Below are 22,346 nucleotides of genomic sequence, written 5' to 3' on the forward strand. Positions count from 1 at the left end.
CACCCCCCATCCCCACCACCGCCCCCCTACGATTCAGCCAATTTCCTCTTGTAGCTTTTGTTATCTGCTACACCCCACTCCTGATACCAATTTCTCTATCAGTCAGGGTCTTCTGGTTACAAACAACAAGAGCAGCTCTAGTTAACAGACAAACAAAAAAAAAAAGAATAACAATAACGACCAAAAAAGGAGAAAAGAAAGATAAAATTACATAAGAGAAATTAAGTGACAAACTTAAAGTCTCTCACAGGCTTGCAGGAGGAATTGGACCATCAGGCCTCCAGAAGGACTGAAACAGGGTAGTTATATGAATCCTGATGGTAGAGAGTAATGGGTCATCTCTCCAGAGTGTTGCTGCCAGAAAGAAACAATTCCCCCACCCTGTGCCATTTCACTCGAGACTCAAATTCACGAGAAAGAGAATGGGATTGGCTTGGCTTGAGTCACATGCGCATTCCTGAATGAATCCAGGATGAGGTGAGAGATGAGAGAGTGGAGTACTTTCTCTCTGATTGGCTAAGTCTCAGTCTTGGACTCATACTTGAGGTTGATAAACTCAGGGTCATGAACAAAATGGATTCCCTACAAGAAAGAGAAACTGTGTCACCAGAGAAAGGGGAAGGGATGATAGAAGGGCCAGCTTAATCAACCCCCACTACAATATCCAGCATGGTACTTATTTCTTTGTATTTTATTTTGTCGTTTATATGTCTAACATATGTTTATATGTCTTGCCAGAATTGATATTGCTTTAAACAATGCCTCAATGTCTATTTGCATATGAGAAACATAGAGGTCTCTCAATAAGCATTTTTAAATTGCTAGTTTAAAGTATTATCCATTCAAGATGTACTGGCAGGGATCTTCTAGTAATATTGCCCAATTTTTTGAAGTGATGATATAAATTGCAGATAACATGTTAGGACAAGTGGTTTACCAAAGCACATCAAATCACTCCAAGTGGGGACTCACAAACTTAGGGTGGCAAGGAAAGAGAGTTCACTTTCAGTCTCTTTCCTCATCCTCACATTCACCCCATCACCCTCACCCTACATGTGACACATTGAGAAAAGGACTTTTCCACAATCTAGAGGGTTTTATTGCAGTGAGACTTGAATCTTATGGTTTGAAATATGCTCTGAGATCCTTAGTATGAGAATTAAATGTACATCAATTAGGAGAATGGCTGGATAGCACACACCTGCAGAAGACAGGCTGTGGAGTCATAATTCCCACCTGACACACTGACTAGTCAGTATGTGAAATGGGAATAATATCATCTACTTCAAGGTTGACATGAAGACTAAACCCAATAACATTTATAAGGTCTTAGCATAGTTTACGATGTATGATAGAACTCAATAAACAGGATAGCTGATCTGCCATTAGATCTGATATGTGAATATTTCCTGGGGATTTTTTACAATAGCCACACATTATAAATAACCTAGTAGAATAATCATGTTGGAATCTTTGCTACTTTGCTAGCTCTTATCCCATTAACAATGTACTATCGGTCTAATTAATGATCACCATGCTATCTCTAACACAAATATTAAGTTTTGCCTTTTAGCCCTGGGCCCTTTATTCCTGTGTGCATTAACTTTGTACTGTTATAGTTATTTTCTATCATTCCTTATTTTTGCTCCTTTACGTGATTTTATACTAATAAGACCTCCTTGCACTTAGCAACCTTGCCATGAATGTTGATTTATCTTGTATCACAGTTTGGACAGGCTACTGCCCACTAAGCTTTGAAATTAAGCTGTAAAGATTGAAAACATACAGTTTGCAAAACTTCTACAATCACTGCCTATCTGCGCTCCTTTTCTACTTTTCTCTTTTTCCTTTTGCATTCTTTCTGTCCCCCCATACACCTGAGGGAGGGGCTAGACATGGGAATCATGCCCACATAAGTGTTCCCTAAATCTCTAGCTCCTGGGACTAAGAGAACAAGAATGACATCACCTGCCATGGCTCTCCCTGGACTATGTCAATATGGGGCTAATTTAGGGTGCCCTGTAGACATTTATAAATGTGCCAGGTCAACAGATTACTCATCTTACCCTTCCCTTATGCCAGGTCTTTCTGAGAATGTTCTAAAGACCTCCAGAATGAAAGGATAAAATTTAAACATAGCTTTTCTTAACTCCTTGAGAAGCCTGTCATCTTATTATTATCAGTTGAATGGTGATACTGTTAGCAATATTATGCACATTCTGTCTCCAAACTTTTAAAATATTCACTTATCTATTCATTCCATAAATATTTACTAAGCCTCTCCTTTGTTCTAGACAATAGAGACACAATAATGAACAATGCAGATAACAGTCTGTGCCCTTATCCCCATACAATTAGTGGGGAAGACTGGTTAGAAATTAAACAAGCAATTATAAAGAAAGCAGTAAGCACTGCCATAGAAGACAATTAAGCTGCCATGGAAGCATAGAGCAGGAACCCTTAACATGAGGGGTATCAGGGAAGACTTCCCAGGCAAAGTCCAAGGAGTGAGTTAGCTACATTAAAAGTAGGGTGAAGGAAAGAAAGAGTGAAGGCAGGGAAAACAGCGAAGGCACTTAGCACATAGTAAATGCTCAGTAAACCCTTGTTGACTGAAAGAGATAGAAAAAGCAAGGCATATTGCAGGAAATAAAATAAGTTTACTAGATTAAAGAGTATATGTAGGGAAAACAGGCAAGATGAAGTAGAATTGATAAGTAGAGTTTAGGTCATGTAACTCACATAAAAAGAGTCAAAGTATTGCCTTTTTAGGGTTGTGTGAAAATGGCTTAGAGACACTGGATGAGAAGCAGTGCTAGGGAGAGGGGTCAAGCAGGAATCTCAAGATACTGGCCTGGACAACTGGGTGAACTATGTTACCATTCACTGAGATAAGTGACATGGGAGAAAGAGCAGGTTCGGAACAAAGGATGCTTTGTTCTGTATTGAGTTGAAGATGCCTGTAGAACACCCAAATAGAGATGTCTTGTAGGCATTTGGATAACTGGGTCTGAAATTCAGAAAAGACATATGTCTTGGAAATGAAGATTTGGAAGTTGCCAGGATATGGGTGGAAAATTAAACACAGTGAAATGGATAGGATTATACGTTTAGGAGAAAATCTAACCAATGCCAATACTAACGACATGGGCAGATGAAAATGAGGATGAAAAGAAATCTGAAATGAAATGGCCAGAGAGTTATGGGGAAAACCATGAGTATATGATGCCATGTATTCAATGAGGAGATTGTTTTAAGATAAACAAAGTTATACTGGTGTCAAATGTTGCCCATGGGTTAAATATGATTATGCCTAGGAAGTGTATATCCAATGAATTTTTCCACAAGCTCATCTCTTGGGACCTAGAAGAGTAGATTCAGAAGGGTAACAGAGGTAAAACCCAGATACTTTAGGTTGCAGAATAAGTGGGCAGTAAAAAATGGAAACAGTAATACAGACTTCTTATTTCAGGAAGATTTGCTGTGAAAGAAAAGAGAAAGGTAAATCAGGAGCCAAAGGAGATACAGGGTCAGTGGAAGTGGCTTAAGCATAAATTGGAAAGAATCACCAAACAGAATAAAGTTAAAGATCCAAGAAAGGAAGAGCACAGTGACTAGACTGAGCACTCTGAAACAAGCACAAAGAACAAGAACAAAGAATCCAGTAGAGAGGGAACATTTATTTGTGAGAAATGACACATATTTCACAGAAATATGAAGGGGAACAAGATGGGTAGAGGTGTTAAGTGTCGGGGTGTAGAGACAGGAGTTTGAAGGAGACCTTTGCGAATAGCTTCCATTTTCTCTGTAAAATACAGAGTGGGGTCATCGACTGACAATCATCAGGAAATTGGGGGGATGGAGAACACATTGAAGGAGAATGAAGGCTTGAGAAAAAAAGAGCACGTTAGGCAAGCAGAGAAGGATAATCAGGAAACACTGAGAGCCCAGAAGTTGGAGATCTTAAAGTCATGGTTGTACCATTCTCCTGGTACTGTGATTTCAGTAGTTTTCACCACCCCAGACAAAGTCAAAAAGAGGCAGGTAATAGCACAGACCCACTTAGTTTACTCTTTCAGCTTCAGATGGCAAATAGTTAGCCCTCTCCTGGGATTACAGGGAGGGGTCAAATCTATGGATTTAGAGAGATTCATGTAAAATCGACATATTACCTAAAATTACTTCCATCGCCAAAGCCATGAGAATGGACGAAATAGGGGAAGCAGCTGTAGGCTAACAGTTGAGACGTGAGTTCTAACTGTAAGTCTGCCCTAAACAGCTATGCCTCCCTTCATCAAGTCACTGGGTCTCAGTTTCCTAATCTATAGGATGAAAGGACTGTTTGAGGCATTCTCCCCCAAGTCAGTGATCTCAGTTTCTGTGAAAACATTGCTGCTGCCCTATACCAGGTGTGACGGTATCTCCACAACATCACCATAAATGCAGGAAAGGTGATCCTAGTCCCCACTTCATAAACAAAACTGAGGGGGAAACTTCTAGAAACCCGCTTATGTTCAAGAACAGAGATCCCTGACTATCTCCAAACCTATGTCTTATCCACATTCTGAAACACCCTCAGATTAGGTTTGCCCATGAGAGGTCTATAGACTCTGTGGTATTATCTAGAAAAGGAGCTCAACTGTCAGCACATCACAGAGGGAAAACAGAGTCGCCTGAACTGGGTGAAGTGACTGATCTGGGAAGTAGCCACAAAAATAATCCTCCTCAGAGAGGAAAAGACATATTAGCAGTCAGGATTTCACAAACCTTTGTGTAACTCGACAATTAATTGACACACAGTATAAAACCAAATCAAAAAACATTTTTTTAGAAGGTAACTTTCCTAGAGACTCAGGCCAGAGAGTAGTGGAGGGATTTTTCTTTCATTTTCTTTCTCTGCCAGATGAGTAATTTCAGAACAACTGCTGAGTGCTGAACAATAAAACATTCAAGGACCAAAACTCGAGAGTCATTTTTTTCACCACAACACCCTCGGGTAGCTGTTCCCTGTCTCTGGCAGACAAAATTATTTTCCAGCTGGCTCCTGGAGGACCATCTATAAACAAATTAGAAATTTCAAAGGGTTTGTTTTCTGCCTTCTGGCTGCCAGTAGGGGCCATTCCCTTTGTGTCCTTCATATGAAAAAGTAATTTAACAAAGAAAAAAGAGAGAGCACGCCTCGGTTCAAAACAGAAAAGCGTGTCCCCTCTCTCCCCCTCCCTTTCGTCATCCCCTCTCTGTCCATTGTCAAGATTGGTCAGTTTTCTGTCAAAACAACCTTTATTGTATGCAGCTTTCATCCTGCAGGGCTCCAAGAGCTTGAGAGACAAGTTGTTTTCCTCCAGCAATTCCATCAATAAGGAGAAAATGGAAAATGAGCCCTGATTTATGGCTGATTCTCCATAACAAACAGGGGCAGTACACGCCCACCCGGCTCTGTAGGGAGAAGTTGAAAGTGGGCCCACTCGCCTGCCACCCAGCTCAGATTCAGACCAAAGGAAGTATGGCCTCAAAACAAAAGAGAGCTCTTGAAACATTTTACAACAGCTTGCCATAGGCAAGGTACAGGACATATTTCAACGGGAAGGAAAAAAATCAAGCGTGCCTTACACCAACTCAGAACAGGAATTAAGCTTAATATCTGGCACTTCTGGAAAACCTTCCCCCTCAAAATATCCCAGCAGATGGGAAGCACCAGGTATTTAGACATAAGAACGCATTACATTCCAAAGGAGAAAGTTAGCAAAATTGGCCCCCAGTTTACAAATAAGGAAACCAAGACCTAAAAAGAAGGGAGGGTGTGTGTGTCGTGACACAGCAAACTGTTTAAAGACAGGACAGAGTCACCATTTCTTGTTTTATGTGGCCCAAAGTCAGCTTACGGAGACTAAGATGCTTTCTTGGGTTTTGGCTTGAAAAGTCCATTTTCTCATTATTATCTTATTTTTCATTCTTTGGGATTGATTTGGGGCTTGGCTGGCAGTCAAGAGCTAGAGAACATGAGGTTCACAAATGCAGCTATTTCTAGCCTGCTGATATGCTCCACTAATCATGTTTTAAGTGGCATGCCAAATCGAGACTTTGCTTTCTAGGTTTGCACTTTAAGGTGAAGAGGTCTTAAAAGCCTTCCTAGCACAGAGCATTTCATTTAAGGAAATTCTTGACTCAGGCAAACCAATTTGGAACTATTGGGAGTATGCCAATAGAGAGAAAAATACTGTGGGGCTTAATTTGCTTTTGTGCACTTTTTTAAAGCATGTATTTTGCATACCTTTACTTCTAATTCTTTGCCAGCAGAGTGTGTGGATTCTGCAGGTAGATTTCCAGCAGTGATTTCAGCCTTGGGGGTCAAGGGAAGAATGAAAATGGCTTGGAGGAGTAAAAGCTTCCCAAGCGGTCAGAGCCGAAGTCTGGAGTACATGTGTGTGCACGGACACGTGTACGTGTGTGTTTTTGCTGGAGGAGGTGCACATGGGCGTGTGGGGTGCTAGTGAATGAAGTGGAGATGCAGGACAGAGATGTGATGCCTCAACTTGGCTAAGTCTCAAATACCACCCCGTAGCCCTGATTAAGCAAAATGCTCAGGACAACATTCGGGTCAAGGGCAGCACCACCTGCTGGCTCACTGCCCACTCACAGCACGTTCACTCACCCTCCGTATATATGTACCTTCCACACATACCCCCGCATGCATGCTTGGGAGCCAGTTAAGAAACAAATACTATTTTAAATTCATTTCCTTTTTAAAACAATGCTCACAAGAAACGTATTTCAAGTCTGTTTCCCATGAGTGAGATGAAGCCATTCCTTTCTGGCCACGTTAAAGAAAAGCATAATCTTGGAAGTACAGAAAAGGAGTCAGATTTCAACGAGAATATTTATAGCACTTGGGCCGAATTGACTGACCTAGGTTCAAATGACTAATAGAGAACAGACAAATATTCCTTCCATTCCCCCAATAGCATAAAAGCATACAGTATTATGCTGAAGCCAAGATTTAATAAGCCTAAACACGTGTAGTATAAGGAAGATGAAATGTAAACCACAGAAGGGGTCTTGGTAGTGTATTCAATACCATACAGCAGTTTTACAAATTGTTTATTTCCTTTACCAGATGGGCCTTTTAAAATTTCCTCTCTGCGTACCTTAGTACCTAATGGCAAACCCACCTGAATCACTTCCATCCTGCACAGCCCTTGCTGGGATCTTGGCCAGACACAGTGCATGCAGGGTTAATGCCAGCCTTGAGCAGCCCTCTGCCCTGAGTAGGGTTATTAAACAGGAACATTTGACTCATAATTTGTTCTCCTCATGTTAAGTAGATTTCAATAACTCAGCTGTCCAGGATCTGTTTATCAATGTTCTGTGGCTTTCAGCAGCAAATATTTTATAACCACTAAGTTTGATGTTCAGACCACTCATCAAATGAAAATCTCCTGTACTCAGAGCTGGTTTTATCATCACAACCCACCAACTGGAGAACCCTGGAGAGGCAGTAACCCTGCCCCAGAGCCTATCTGGCTTAGCCAGATCCTCATCCTGGGAAATTCTCTTCCACTAAATGACTTTAAAGAGAAACTGGCCCACCCTCAGAAGAGGCTATAACATTTCAGAGATTCTTCATCGGCCTAAACTGTCCTAGTAAATTGCTATTTTATTGAGTTTTATTGTCTCCTTTATATGCATTCTAATAAAAGTGAAATGGGGTATATGTAATAAAGAGGAATGGAAATGAGGGAAGATGTGGATGAGAAGAAAGCAAAGGAAAGAGAGAGAAATAAGGGAGAGAAAACAGAGGGGAGCTCAAGAAGGGAGAAGGGAGAAAAAGAGAAAGGCAGGTACATGGATCCCACTACAGGTTGCATTCTGTTGATGCTGAATCCCTAAAACTAGATCATTTGAAATTAATAAAAGAAATTATTGTTGTCACAGATATGCTTTTTCTGTAATAATCTGATTTTTTTAATGAGCTGCAGAGGTTCTGGTATTTCCCAGTTAGCATATAAGGTACTATCCCCCAAAAGAAGGTATACAGCAGTTTATTATATAACTGCAGAATATTGAGCAGTCATTAAAGAATTAGTAATGAAAACAGATCCATTGACCTATCATGCCTATAAGAACCTATTAGATAATGTAACATCTAAAATAATACAAGAATAGAAAGTTAACATTCATCATTTTCATTACTAAATGAAACCCACATGTTGAAAAAATGCTTGTGATTCAATTTTTGAAACAAACTTCTTGTATTTTTCAGTGACATAAACAAATGAATTGCCTCTATTGACTAAGCTTAAATTGGGAGACTGTGTCTTGCACCCAAGGAGTATTGAATAATACTGATGTTGGTACTAGGAGTAGGGTTCTCAGGTTGGCTCGGCCTCCATCACTTGCCCACCTAGAATAGAAGAGAGGTGTGACTCGGAGGCACTGTACAATAACAGTCCCTCAAGTCTCAGATGCGAGAAGCATCTGTCCAAAGGAATGGAGGCCACTGATAGTTAAAGACATCAAACAGAATGCAAGGCAGACAAAAACACAGCTACTATCCAGAAAATCCCCTCTCCCCCTATCTGTTCCTATTTTCTTTTCTTTTCTTTTCTTTCTTTCTTTCTTTTTTTTTTTTTTTAAGAGAGAAGAGGGTTGGGTTTTTTTAATATAAATTTATTTATTTCTTTTTGGCTGTGTTGGGTCTTCGTTGCTGCATGTGGGCTTTCTCTAGTTGCAGCGAGCAGGGGCTACCCTTCGTTGTGGTGCACGGGCTTCTCATTGCGGTGGCTTCTCTTGTTGCAGAGCACGGGCTCTAGGCGTGCAGTCTTCAGTAGTTGTGGCACGTGGGCTCAGTAGTTGCGGCTCGAGGGCTCTAGAGCACAGGCTCAATAGTTGTGGTGCACGGGTTTAGTTGCTCCACTGCATGTGGGATCTTTCCAGACCAGGGATCGAACCCGTGTCCTCTGCATTGGCAGGCGGATTCTTAACCACTGAGCCACCAGGGAAGTCCTGTTCCTATTTTCTGATACAACAGCCACATTTATCACAGAGTATTAGCCCCATCACTATGACAACTACTGAGACTCTCACAAAGGTAATGATTTACAATTAGAAGAGAAATAAAAGGATTCTTAGAGGAAGTCTCTCATAAGGAAAGGACATTGAAGTTGAAACTTGAGCGATAAACGTGAATTAGACAAGTTCAAGAGTAAGAGTAAAAAAGCCTTTGAGGTTGAAGGAAACCTAAATGTGAATTCTCTTAATTCTAAGGAATTTGGAAAATTCTGCTTTAATTCATATGTAGAAAGGAACAAAACCCTAACAACAACAGAAGACTGGAAAACCTGCAAAATCATAGTTTTTTAAAACCCGTCAGAAGCAGACACAAAGAAACCCAAATAACCTATAATCCAGAGAGTGAGGAACACTTTCCAAGAGAAAAAAAAAAAAAGGACTGAGCACTGGTCTCATACCTCGCACAACTGTAGCAGGAGGAAGGATCCATCATAGACTTACTAGTCAAAATTCTAATGACCTTTCAATAGCCTCATGTGGGAAGCACATGGATTGCAATTCAAAGAACCCTCAGCCAGCCACAAAGCAAGTCTCCACTCACTCACCATGTCTTTTCCATGGGTCTTCACTCAGTGCTAGGGAGTAGACCTAAAGAGAAGGAGTAGAGGAGATCTGAGAGAGAGGCACCTTGAGATGGTGTCTATATCTATCCATCCATTTATCTGTCACAGATTTGTGTGTATTCACACACATACATATTTGTTTTATACAATATGTATTATACACACATACATGATTTCTTTATATGATATTATAGATTATATTTACATATAAACACATTATTCTTTAAAAAATTTTTGACTTAAGCAAAAATACAAACATTGGTTACGGTATTTATAATATACATCGTGGTAAAGTATAACGTGACAAGAAGACAAAATGTGGAAGGAGATTGAGGGAATTATTCTATTTTAAGGTACTTATGCTGTTCATTAAAGGAGATGACAGGGACTTCCCTGGCAATCCAGTGGTTAAAACTCCGTGCTTCCAATGCAGGTGCCACGGGTTAGTTGGGGGGAAGTAAGATCCCACATGCCACGTGGTGTGGCCAAAAAAATAAATAAAAAAATATAAAAAATAAAGGAGATGACAATTTAATTATCCATATGGTACACTCCAAAGCAATTACTAAAAACAAATTTAACACAAAGACTTATGAAGATAATACATAAAAGAAAATGGGACACTAAAACAAGCGCAATTTGCTCAAGAGAAAACAGGAAAGGAGAAAAAGTAGAACAAAGAACAAATGGATTAAATATAAAACAAACAATAACATGGGAGACTTAAATGTAACTGTACCAATAATTATATGTAAATGAAGTAAACATATATATTAAGTGGCAGAAATTATTCGTTTGGATTAAAAAAAATCAAGACCCAACTTCATGCTGTTCCTAAGAAACATATTTTAATTATGAAGCATAGACAGGTTGAAAGTAAAAGAATGGGAAAACGTATAGCGTGTATAGCAGATAATCTCCAGAGAAGGCCACCATCAATCCTACCTTGCACGGACAAGCCTACTGTTTCACACATCAAAAGGTACAAACTAACTCCCTCCCCTGGAAACCAAGCTGGCTTTAGTGACTTGTTTAATGAACAGAATATAACAGACGTGACATTCTGGGACCACTGAGGCTACTTTATCATAAGCCTTACAACTTCTGCTTGAGTTGCTTAGAATGCTTACTTTTTGGATGTCGCTTTTGAAAAACCAAGCACCCTACAGTGAGATGCCTGGGTCCTCCCCTGTGGAATCAGCAAAAGGGGAGAAAGGGGGCAAGAATTATACTATATGAGGTCTCCCCATATGGAGAAAAGCATCTGGAATAGAAGAGAATAGAAGAGAATCAGCAAAAGGGGAGAAAGGGGGCAAGAATTATACTATATGAGGTCTCCCCATATGGAGAAAAGCATCTGGAATAGAAGAGAATAGAAGAGAATCAGCAAAAGGGGAGAAAGGGGGCAAGAATTATACTATATGAGGTCTCCCCATATGGAGAAAAGCATCTGGAATAGAAGAGAAGTATTTCTCCAAAAAATTCCCTAACTTTGGGTTTTTTCCCTTAACACATTGGGCTTAACCATGAAGTATATGGTCAGTTGGGGATGGGAGCCGGGGGTGGCTATCAACCGTGGTGAAAATAGGTATCTATCAGAAGAGTCCTTCATGAAGTCATTCCCACAACATTCTCTTTTAGGTATCCTCCTCAGACCACTGGGGATCAATATTGATTTTCCCCTCAGAATGCTCGAAAAATGAGTTTGAATGATACAGTAAGTAAATTAACTTCAAATTTCTTCTGCACCCAAAGCTGAAAACCCATTCACTATTTTATTTTTGGCCCTAAATAATGTCCAGGCACATTGTCTGACATAACATATGACAGAGTCAGCAATGAGATTAAGTGACAACATGAAAATATAGATACTCCAATAATAAAACGTCAACAATGTAGAGATGACAGATTTTAATATACACACCCTCCCATTATCATATTAAAATTCAGAAGTATTGCATTTTATATTAAAGTCCAAATCAAATTATCTTGCCCTTGTGAGTAAAAGTTTTTGCGAGTTAAAGTCCAAAGGCATTAAAGTTAAAAATCAGTTTTTCTTGATCGAGTGAGTTAATGGTCCTAAGTCTGAAATTCTTAAAGTTCAAAATACGTCCTCCCTAATTAAATATCCTTTCATCTGTCAGGTAAAGGAGTTCTTGATGCCTCAGTAAAATTATTGTTCCTTCAGCAGCTCAATCCTGGGTTGTCTCTCCTTGGAATGGATGTAGTTCCTTCTTGACATCAAAAGTGGCATTTACTTCAGTGCCAGTCCTCTGTATGCATCCCTCACATGCTGAACCCTATTCTGATGTAAGTTTTTCCACACCACCAAGCAATTCTCTGACACCAGCTGGGTGTCCTATAATTCAACTCAATTGTCTGACACTTACCAGGAGATAGTGTCGGACTACACAGGTCAAGGACACAGTCCCACAAGACCGTCCTACACTTCAGATGCCAATTATAAGTCCAGGTTGTTACCTGTGACTCTGACGGACTGGCTATAAATCAGAGGTTCCCATGACCCCGTTCTTGGGTTTGATTAATTTGCTAGAGCAGCTCACAAAACTCAGTAAACCTGTTTACTCGGTAGATTACCAGTTTATCACAAAGCATATTAAAGGATTTAATTCAGGAACAGCCAGATAGGAGAGATGCATAAGACAAGCTAGAGGAAAGGATTAGGAATTTCCATGCCCTACTGGGGTACCATTCTCCCCAAATCTCTATGTGCTCACCAACCAGGAAGCTCTCTGAACCCCATCCTTTTGGGTTTTTATGGAGGCTGCATTACAGAGACATGATGGATTAAATGATCAGCCATTGGTAGTTGAATTCAATCTCCAGATTTTTCAGAGGGGGTAGTGGAATTGAAGGTTCTACTTCTCTAATCACGTGGTTAGCTCCAATGGCAATCAACCCCTATCCCTAGGTACTTTTCATAACATTAACATAACAAAAGACACCTTTCTCCTTCTCATCTCTTAGGACAGTCCAAGAGTTTTAAGCGCTCTGTGCCAGAACTAGGACAAAGACCAAATATATACTTCTCATTGTCGATCACAATATCACAATCCCCTTTCTAAGATCCTGAAGACTTCATGTGACACACAAGATTATTACAGCCCTGGCTCCAAAACCACCAAATTGAGGAAACAAGATGATCCCCAGCCTCTATCAACAGTTCCTACAGACAATAGTGTACTCTGAGAATCCATTCTAAGAGTTGCTAAAGGCCATATAACAAAAATTCAACATCTGAGGGAAGTAAAGTAGATGGAAAAACTCTTGGTTCAGCATCTTCACATGCAGTCACTTAATGTCTGTTATCCAGAATCCACCAACTGTGAATTCAAAATAAATTGGGTGAAATCTCCCAGCAAAACGTTAATGAGGGCACTACTCATTCGCCATTTCGGTGATCTCTCTAAACTCACTATCACATTTCTCAGAGTGCATTTCAGATATTGCTGCCTACTTACAAAGATTAGAATTTTGAAATGATGGGAACCCAATCACCAAGAATTATTTGCAGTACCTATGTTTTCCATCCAAGATATTAAACTCCTTTAGTTTCACTTGCCCTTTTGTCTTCAGCATTCCTGGAACTTTGGTGCTGCCTGAGGGTGAGGTCTATCTGGTAATACAGACTTCACATTATGTTACGAGAAAGTACTTCTGAGCTTGGGCTGCCACTTCTGCCTCTTGTATTAGAATTGCTTAGGGAAGAATTTCACTCCCACACTGAATACATTCAACTAGAAGAGTACTCACAACCAGACACCCACTTACAGAGAAGAAATTGGACTCCTTACCTCACACTGTATATAGAAGTTAACTCAAGATGGATCAAGTATCTAAACATAAGAGCTAAAATTATATACTAATTGAAAGAAACCAAACAGAAGGCCACATGTTATATGATGCCATTTATATGAAATGTCCAGAATAGGCAAGTCCATAGAGACAGAAGTAGATTAGTGGTTGCTAGGAGTTGAGGAAGAGGGGAATGGAGACTGACTGCTAATGGGTGTGGGACTTATTTTAGGGGTGATAAAACTGCTCTAGATTAGTGGTGATAGTTGCATAAACTTGTGAATATACTAAAATCCATTAGATTGTATACTTTAAAAGTGTGAATTTTATAGTATGTGAAATATCTCTAAAAGTTGTTTTTTTTTTTTAAGTACATTCAACATATTCTAGAAACAAAGCTGCTGCCAATACATCAAATTTCCAGCTCCTAGGGTATAGGAGATGCCGTCTTTACTCCTCCCATAAATTCATCTGGCACATTTTCTTGGAGCCAGTTGTATTAGAATTTGTATAAGTACTCTAAAACTTAGTGGTTTTAAATAGCAACTATTTATTTAGCTTGAGATTCTGCAGGTTGACCAGTTGAGCTAGGCTTAGCTGAGTAGTTCTTCTGATCTTAGATGGTTTCATGTGTCTGCAATCAAATTCTGGATCAGCTAGGGTCTACCTAATCTAGGACAGCCTCAGTGGGGTCGTCATCTTGGTTCCACATGGTTGCTCATCCTCCAGCTAGACTGGGATTGTTGTCACAAGGGCAGCAGGGTTCCAAGAGTGAAAGAGGAATTGAGCCTAGAGGAAGAGGCACATCATCACTTCCGGTGCATCCTATTGGCTAAAGTCACAACGCCAGTCAAGATTCAAGGGCAGGGAAATAAATTCCACTGGCTTTTGGGAGGAGCTATGAAGACACTTTGTAAGGAGTGGGGATTCAGGTAAGGGTAAAGGATACTGAGAGCTTTTGTAACCTACCATTTCCTAGAGCAGATGTTGCAAGAGAAGAGTTGTGCAGTGGGTATAGAGAACAACCAGTACACATCAGAGAGAGAGGCTAGAGGATTCCAAGAGGGAATTTCTATGAGAAACAAAAAAAGGAACTAAACAGACGACCTGATGTATTAGACTAGATTGAAAGCAGTTTTAGAGTTCTTTCAGAAAGTACTAGTACGGATTATAGGATCACAGAAAACAATTCCTTCAGGGTCAGGTGGGTAATATAAGTGTGCAAAGTGGCCAAATGGAAGTCAGCAGAGAATGAGGTGCAGAGTGCATGCCCATCTTAAAACACTGAAATCATTAATTTCAGGGAAAATAAAAAGGAGTTCATATATACTAAATATAGTATAATATAGAGTTCATTGTATATATGGTCATATTTACATATTTACCTACTTATATATTTACATGGTCATAATAATCCAAACACTGAATATTAATTTACCAAGAAAATATGTAATGCAAGTACAATGAGAAAATAAAGTACAGAAAGATGCATGTTTTTGGATCAGGGAATGGGGTGAAGTTTGGAGAATCGCAATCCCAGGATCAAAAGAAAACTCAAAACATCTCCAGTACTTCTGAAAGGAACTGAGACAAGTCTTTGATTTACTGAGAAAGTCCCAGGATGCATGCTAAAAGCAAGGATGTAAAACTAAGCAGTTAATGTTACAGACTTAGATTGTCCTACATATTGTATTAGCATACTGTATTTGTCTGTCTAAGGATAAGTTTATTTGAAGAAATCTGGGCAAAGTAGTACAAAGTTTAATTCAAAACATGTGGTAATTACACTTAAATAAACATAAGGAAAGAGTTTTAAGATTTCCAGTTGCACATGGTCAATCATTGTGGTTGCCCTTAAAAATAGTAGTTAATTTAGCCACAGAATGTTAATAAATGATTTCAAAACCTCAAAGTTTATTGGGAAGATTTCCAAAATGTATCAGTATTTGCTTGAAATGACTCCACCCATGAACATGGGTTTAAAATCATTACAGGACAATTATCCTTCTCCTCCTTTAAGATAAATTTGGAAACTTTGCCTTAAGTAGAGCCTTCTATATTAAGAACAACCTTGAACTTCATACCGAGAAAATTAGTATGTGTAAATTTATACAAAGTCTACAATAGTAGAACATGAAGGCAAACAACATTCCTGAATGACGAAATAATCTCTTCATCCTCTCGTTTGGGTCAGGCACTTATTTTTCGCTCAGAGGCTTTATAATTTTTATAAGATTACCCATAAATCTTCCTTGCCAGAAAACCAACAGTAAGCAACAGTTTTTTGGATCTCTGTTTCCTTGAAGCAATTCTATTTCATTTTCTGAAAACCACATACCAGGGTTTCTGCTTGAGGCCAATCAGATTGATGTATTGACTAGTGGGGATGGGTAACCTATAGAATGAAGAACTGGCCAGAGCCACTGTTCCCACTGGCATTCTCATGAGACACACCTCAGTTTCGTTCAAGGCTTCACTGTGTAATACCCTCATTTAAGCAGAGCTTGTGGATAATAAAATGCATCTCAGGGGTGAAACCACTCTGTCCTGTTCAGCAGGCCACATCTTCAGGACCGCTGTGAAACCAAGCATCTGTTTTGTGATGTTTGAGGCCAAAAAAAGGAATCAGACCAATCTGTAAGTTTTGGCCTTGGTGTCTCATCTCTTACCTCAAAATTCCAGATGGGTGGTTGAGAGGGGTTAGATTTTAGCCAAACCATTTTAATAGTTTTAAATTACCTTGGTATAAATAGATTCTATAGAAACAAAATTACTATGAATTTGAAGATTAAAGGCAAGTTTTTCATTTTTTTCAATTAATTGAGTAGACTTCTTTTGGGTATCTACTTTGGGAAGAGGCCTGGACAAGACACTGAGGGTTTGCTAAAATGAGGAGTTTTCAGGTCCAGCCCTGAAGATTTTACTTTAGTCACGGAATCAGGTGTTTAACCAGGGTTTGCAAACTCGTGGCCTGTAGGCAAATTTTTTCAGCCTTGTTTTGTTGGCTTGCTTTGCTGAGTGTCTAATTTGAATGTTTTAAGCTAGGCATGCATTCCCCAGCTCATTCTCTGCTAATTTACATTTGACCACTCCTCACAGTTATATTACCCACCTGGCCCAAGAGGGAATTGACTTTGCAACTTTGAAGACTAGATATATTACATAAGAAATGAAATAAATTGGAAACCTGTGCTATAGAGAGAAACATAGACTTTTAATGTGAGAGAGACTACTATGAATCCTGGTTCTGCTACTTAATATCTATGTGATCTTAAGCAAGTTGTAATAACTTCTTTGAGCCTTAGTTTTCTTGCCTGTAAAGGGAGCTACAAATACTATCTCACAGTGTGGTTGTGAAGATTAAACAAGATAATATTTCTTATTTGTACAAGAGCCATCACATTGTGAAGGCTGTATAGTTTGGTAGCCATTCTTTGCCTCCCCTTACAGTAGATGCCTATGGAAGCTCAGAGGAAGGATCCATTAGTTCTGGCTGGGTGGGCGGAAACACTTGGCAAATCAAGTGATGACTTGAACTGGGCCGTGATGGATGGAAAGGATTACCATGGACAAGGAAGGGGTGTGGGGCTTTCTGTGTTTTAGGATCTTCTGTTTTGGGAGAGTGTGTTTTGAGTCAGGCCATGTGATGAGAATTCTTTGGGGTTGAGGATAGTAGGGAACATCTCCGTAGTGTAAGCAGAGAGCTAGTCTGGATCAGGCATTGCTGTTCATCACTTGCTTTCACGTTTTCCCATCATGGGGTACGAAGCACTGCTGCTATATTTATGGGGCAGAAAGTAATTACCAGGTTCCTGGAGCAGAGATGGGGAGCTTAAAAGGTCATTCACGGAAGATAGCCATGAAAGGAAATATGAGGCTCCAGGGACCAATCCTATAGTTGTAAGCATGCACAGCTATTTCTTGAGAACAAACCAGATGCCATATCTTAGTCAAATGACCTTTCCTAGGGTTTAGTGATGGGCAAATTGTGTTATACATGGTTCTTAGGATTACTAGAGTGTATCCTGTAAGTCCTTCTGAGTGGACTGTAACTTCTACAGGCAGTAGTTAACTACCTGAGATGAGGGAAGAGTTGCTAGAGTGGTGGTACTGTGGGTAGATGAGTAGGTGGGTCGTTCTGTACAGATTCTGCAGTGTCTGAAGAAGTCATGAATGTGTGGGGTAAGTAGGAATAGGGCATTCCTGAAGGAGCAGTTGAATTGTTCCATCAGGCCATCAGTCTGTAGCAAGCAATGATGAACATGTTGGTGGACATGAAGGAATTTGAACAGTGCTCCCAAAATATAAGATAAGAACTTGGACCAAGTATCTGAGATCCAGAAGATTGGTATTTCAAGAAGATGAACATTTTCCTTCATCACAAGAGTTGCAGAAACTATCATGAATGTGGGGAGAACGGAGGAATGGTGACATTCAGAGGATAAAGTGTGCCATCTAAGAAAGTGTGTCCATCCTCATGACTACAGGAGGAGAGAAGACATAAGGTATGAAATAAAGTCCATCATGAGACTATCCAAAGGAGTATAGGGGTTAGGAGTAGGAGGTTTCCCCCAACAGAGGTCTTGGTTATTTTTGTAGTGGTCTGCTTGCTGTCTCTCAGACTGGTGACCCAAGCACTAGGCACCTGGCCCTACCACACCCATGGCACTGTTGACCCTACCTAGTGACATGTTGTTTTCAAGTACCCATGAGAGAACCAGCAAGCCACTACTTGTATAGGCGCATCGAACATCCCCACTCCAGTATGAGGGTTAAGTACTATGGTAGGAGTTTTGGCAAAACTCTAGCCTTGTAGAAGTCTATAAGTTCCAAGAAATCAGAGAATTTTAATGCTCTGGACTCATCATGGACTTTTCTGAGACCTCATCTAATTCTCTAGTCAAAGGATTAACCCATTCTACCCAGGTGACCAGGTGAGAATGCACAATCTGTGTATGAAAGTCCACAAAACCTACCTTCTAAAGAGTTCATTCATAGCATTTGCCACATCCTAGGTGATAAAGCTGTCAAACATGATCATCCTGAGGTCAGGAATCTGGGGTTAGCCCTGCATCCAGGGTCACCCTGTTAGAAGATGGAAATTACCCACCTCCACCGCTTCAGAAAAACAGTACTTGATTGCATTCTCCCTTGATCACTGAATCTGGGTCACCACAGGTAGCTAGCTGCTTTTGCCATCATCATATGTTGGGAAAATTGAGGGACTCCCCCTAGATCTGTCAGGAGGCAGGAATGTGAGCAGGTTTCATCTTCCAACATTTGAGAATCATCAGATGGCTGCCTTGCTCCATATTTTTCACCACAGTGCTATATTGCTTACATGTAGTACATAGAATACGGCCACTGACCCCCACTGGATAATGATCAGAGGGACCTGGAACCTTCTGTGGCACATGGAATGTCCAAATTGCTCTCTTCAGGGGATGTCTGATGTGCCTCTCTAGGGTTCTATTGCACTGAAACTGTCAGAGATGCTCTTACACAAGTAGATCCTGGACATATGATAAACTCACATGATTGCTGGTGCTTGCAGATACGCCTACCGGAGCTTCACATAAAAATTCAAATTTTCAGGTTCTCCTGAAAAATAAACATGCCAAGACAAAGGATCTACATTCCCACATGGCAACAATCCATAGGACCGGAAAAAAAAAAACTTCTTCTTTACACTAGCACTGTGCTCTCCAATCTCCACAGTCTTCTTCACTCCTTGTCGTGTTAAATGGATGGCCTCCCTCATTTACTTTTGTGATTGCATATCTTAATTTAAAGGAAGAGAGAAGACAGAGGGAGGAGCATGATAAAAGGAAGGGAGGTATGAAGTATGAATTACTTAAAAGGACATATACTAGGCTATGAGAAGAGAAAGATAGGTGGGGACTACAATGAAATAGTCTATGAAAACTCTCCTAAGCTACTGAGCTTATTTTTTACATAACGTTAAGACAATGAAGGCTTTCACTTAAGAGTTTAGCAAAATGTGAACTGCTTTAGAAAGATAACTTCAGAAGCAGTGTGGATGACACAATGTAAAAATTAAAGAGTAGAAGCAAGGACGCTTTCATAAAAAAAAGTACACAGGAGAAAAAAATGAGAGTATGACCTAGCCTTACCCAGAGTGATAGAAATGAGGGAAGGAATAATGTAGAGAATTTGGAGATGGAATTCAGAGAACTTAGGAGACAACTGGCTAGATAAGAGTGAGGAAATAAAGATGAGTGTGATGATGCTAGCCTAAGTCTCTGGGAGAAGAACATGAACTCTGGATAGAGTTCAGGGAGAACTCATTGGAGAGAAAGATGAGTTCCATTTGAATGTGTTAAAATAGAGGGAGTGACGAGTCATTTCCTACGGACACATCTAACAAATGGAGCTTGGGAGAGAAATACTAGAGATAGGGACTTGGAAATCAAAACCAAATGCTATTTGAAGCCTGAAACTAGGCGAGATTGTTTAGGGCATGGAGAAGAGGGGTATACAGAGCCCTCAGGAGCAATATACTTACAGAAATGGTGATGGAAGAAGTGCCAACAAGTGAGAGTAAAAAGAAAATAGGAGACATGGGGATGCAGTGGATATTTTCCATTGGTCCTTCCAAACCCACTTTCTACCCAGCTCTGTGCCTGGGGAGGCTGACCTGTGTGGGCTGCTTCCATTGGCTCCCTTGTCCTCTGGCAGTGGGTCTGATTTGGCCAATAGGAAGCACAGGCAGAGATCAGAGGCTGGGAAGAGAAGGATGCTGGGGGTATTTATCCTCTCACTCGCTCGCTCCCTACTGAGTGTTCCCAGGTTAGCTACATTTCTCTCTGATGTTCACAGCTCTGTTGGGTAGGTTCTCTCCATGTAGCCGGTTGGCTAACTGGTCCCCTCTCTTGCCCCTAAGGGTAGTCACAGCTCCCCTTCTGTAGTCCCAGTGTACTGCTCCTACCCTGATCTTCATAAAGAGTCCCTTGGTTACACTCCTTTCAATCACTCAGTGTGAATATGCCATCTGTTTCCTGCTGGGATCCTCACTGATTCAAAGGTAAATCCAGGAGGATGCACTATCCTGGAAGCCATGGGAGAAGGACCTGCATAAATGCTCCAAACCACATCATGGGATAAGGACTAAAAGGAAGCAGAGTTTGACATTTGTTTTTAGAAGACTGGTGTGCACGGGAGTCAAGATGCAAGGTTTGGTTGAGGAAATGAACGGTGAAAGAAAATAGAAGCAGTGAGTAAGAAATATTACTTCAAAAAGGCTGGTGGTCTAGGGAGAAAAAAGAGAGAGAGTACATCAGTCTGAAGCAGAACTAATCTATTCCTTTAAAGTTAAGGAGAGATAGAAATAGCCCCATAAAACTGCTTTTTTGGGTCAATTGCCTCATTGTCACATGATTCAAATGGCCTCCTTAAATTAACATATCACCTTCTCCTAGTATTTTAATTTGACGGAAAGGTTTCAAATATGACCAAGAGACAGCTAAAGATGAAATATCTAGTTCAAGCTTACCTCTCTGAGTCATTCCAGCTATTAATCATTTATAGGACTCTATAAGCCACCTCTAGGAAAATGATGATTCTTTATTGCTTGTTAAAAATATTTACATTTTCCTCTACCAGCTGTATACAAGGACTTGATATTTTCTGATTTGCTAAGTCAATAACATCTTCCTCCAGCCATCAAAGGATTTGATAAACCAGCAAAACACAAGAGCCTCTGCCACAGATAAGTGGGAGGCATGCGGGCTGTCAGGCAATTAAGTGGACCTGAATAAGCTGATGTAATTAAGCCTCTTACTGCATAATTATCTTTATTTTAAATGTCTTTTGATGAAACATCTGTTCCCTGCTCCAGATATGAAAAGAGGGACCCGTGCTCATGAAGAAAACAGGCTTGTGAGGCTCTCACACATGCTGCCTGGGCTGCACAGATCCAAGGCAACAAATGTTGTCATTTGTTCCATCTTTGCATGCGAGAGGCAGGTGTCCTCACGTCCTGAGCCCGAATTCATCTGACCTCCAACTCACGGCAGCTGCCTGAAGCACTGTCACACAAAGCAGTCCCTGGGTGCCAAAGGGGACCCTGAGAAGCAAGCGGGGCATCTAGCTGTAAGGGCTAGTGCTCTGACCATCTCAAAGGAGGACAATCAGGTGTTCAGTAAGGTGGGGAATTGGTTAGCAGGATCTCCTCGGGTCCTTATCTCCTGACCACATCCCCTTCATCAAAGGTAAATATGATTAGTCAAACCTGACTAATGCTGGGCAGCATCATTTTGGTGAATTTCTGTACGGCGATTTTGTTGGTCCTCAGTTCTGTAGACCTCAGACTCTAGTTTGTCAGTTTCCTATGTTTTTCCGAATCGGGAATTTTGAATCATGCTAATGGACATTTAAGTGAGAAAGTCACAGCTCTGGACAAGAAATAGAGCTGGTTTTATGCCGGCATACCTCGTTTCATTGCACTCCATTTTATTGTGCTTCGCAGACATTGAGGTTTTGACAAATTGAAGGTTTGTGGCAACTCTTCATTGTCAGATGATAAATAGCACTTCTCAGAAATGGAGTATTTTTAAATTAAGGAATATACTTTTTTTAGACATAATGCTATTGCACACTTGATAGATTATAGTATAGTCTTTTACAGACACTGGGAAACCCAAAAATTCATGTGCCTTGCTTTATTGTGATAGTCACTTCATTGTGGTGAACAGGAGCCGAACCAACAGCATCTCTGAGGTCTGCCTATATTCTGGTGCTGCCACCTGTGGCCTTGGTAACCAACCACCTGTTGCCCCCTTTCAGCCTCAGTTTACTCAACTCTAAATTGAAAATAAGAATACTTATCTTACAGGCTAATTGTGAGAATTCAAAAGTAGGCGGAAAGCCTAATAGTAT

At 40.4% G+C, this 22,346-nt stretch overlaps 1 long non-coding RNA gene across 2 annotated transcripts in view; it reads right to left on the minus strand.

Moving 5' to 3' along the window:
• Positions 1-22,346, minus strand: part of LOC114486755 (uncharacterized) — a 121,118-nt gene that overhangs the window by 27,411 nt on the left and 71,361 nt on the right. For both annotated transcript variants that reach the window (XR_008618104.1, XR_003681020.1), the window contains exon 2: positions 9,615-9,657. This is a non-coding gene — a long non-coding RNA (uncharacterized lncRNA). The remainder of the gene's footprint in view (positions 1-9,614; positions 9,658-22,346) is intronic.

The sequence above is a fragment of the Physeter macrocephalus genome, chromosome 8, assembly GCF_002837175.3.
Source record: "Physeter macrocephalus isolate SW-GA chromosome 8, ASM283717v5, whole genome shotgun sequence".
NCBI classification, from domain to species: Eukaryota; Metazoa; Chordata; class Mammalia; order Artiodactyla; family Physeteridae; genus Physeter; species Physeter macrocephalus.